Genomic DNA, 1,760 nt, shown 5'->3' on the forward strand with positions numbered 1-1,760 from the left:
CTCCCCCCTCTCCTCCTCTCCCCCTCTCTCTCCCTCTCTCTCTCTCTCTCTCCTTCTCTCACACCTACTCTTCCCTACATTCCTTTGTTTGGTTCATTTCAAAATCACACTTTTAACAATATTCTATATTTTTTAAAAAGTTTACACTCTTACATATACAGTTATCGTATCCTCTAAACACGAATTCACACTCACAGACACACACACACACACACCTGTGTACGCGGAAACATTAATCTAAATATGTATGTATATAAACACACACACATACACACACACACACACACACACACACACACACACACACACACATATATATATATACATACATACACACACAGAGTTGTGCATACATTATGTACAATATAATATAAATCAGGGGAACTGGAAAAAATTAAGCATTACAAAGCCTCCCTGTGGGTTAAATAGAAATATAAACACATTCTTTCTAAACAACTGCTATGCAGAAAATAGTGGGTGGCAGTCTCCTGACAGACTGTTTAACAGAGTGTTGACTGTTCTTCAGAGATAAAGTACTCGGTTTCTTTCTCCAATTATTAACATAAGTCAGCTACGATATAAAGCAGTCATGAATTGGGCCAGCACCGTGGTGGAGAGCTTAATTTCCATGTTTCTTTTTTCTTTTGATGTATCCTCATTAAGTAAACTATTTTATGCAAAATAGTAGATCAGAAGAACTAGAGTGACCACAACGGTGCTTGCTTAATTCGTAACTGCTTAATATAGCAACCGGCCGATGCTATTATTTGGGAAAAGAAGCCAGGAGCATCTTGTGGACGAGTGGTCAACAAACCATGAAACAGTCAACCAGGGAACACACATTCACACAGACACACAGATACACACACAAAACACACACACATACATACATACATACATACTTACATACATACACATATACTTATACATGTGTGTGTATGTACGTACGTATGGATGAAAGTTTGTATGTTTATGTGTGCATAATGAGGGGAAATAGACATCAGAGATTTTTTCTTCACAAGAAACGGCAGTAGGTGCATAAAGACGATGCAACGCTTTCTCTCGATTGTGGCAAAAGCAGTCAGAATCGCATTATTGGGAATCATCCTGTATTTTCAGCAAATTTCTGAATGTTATGAGCGTTTATCCTCTGGGCCTGTGTGCTTCCCTCGAGTAGGGAAGTAAAAACTGAATTATTACTCGCTGACGGAGGTTTCCATCTGCAGTCTTTCGCTTCTATGTGGGCTTGTGTGTGTGCGTGCGCGCACGTGCATGAGTGAGTTTGTGAGTAATACATATACATATATACATACTTACGGCCATATCACGTTGAAAGCTCCGGTTTTCGTCCGATCACCAAAGTTAAGCAACGTCGAGCCTAGTGAGTACTTAGATGGGTGACCACTTGGGAAACCTAGGAGCTGTAAGCGTCACACACTTTGTAACGGCGGTGCATCAGCAGGGCCGCAGCTCTGAGCTGAAACTACAGGAAAAAAATACATAAATAGATATAAAATTTATAAATCCATATATGTATATATGTATGTATGTATGTGTGTGTGTGTGTGTGTGTGTGTGTGAGTGTCTGTGATATCATAAAAGCGAATTCATAAAAATAAAAATGAAATAATTTGATGCAAATTTCTCCTCAAACATAAGCTATAAAAATAAATTGTCTATTCTGGCCAACCCTGTTGCTGTAATGATAGATTTTACAACCTTTGCCTCTGCGTAAACCTCCTTCCGAGTCTTTTCGCCGA

The 1,760-nt window shown here is 39.0% G+C and overlaps 1 non-coding gene across 1 annotated transcript; it reads left to right on the forward strand.

The window, feature by feature from the left end:
- Positions 1–1,311: 1,311 nt before the first annotated feature.
- Positions 1,312–1,430, forward strand: LOC128248964 (5S ribosomal RNA). The gene has a single exon (XR_008265110.1). It is a non-coding gene; the product is annotated as a 5S ribosomal RNA (ribosomal RNA).
- Positions 1,431–1,760: the final 330 nt, after the last annotated feature.

Source organism: Octopus bimaculoides, chromosome 10, assembly GCF_001194135.2.
Source record: "Octopus bimaculoides isolate UCB-OBI-ISO-001 chromosome 10, ASM119413v2, whole genome shotgun sequence".
Lineage (NCBI taxonomy): Eukaryota > Metazoa > Mollusca > Cephalopoda > Octopoda > Octopodidae > Octopus > Octopus bimaculoides.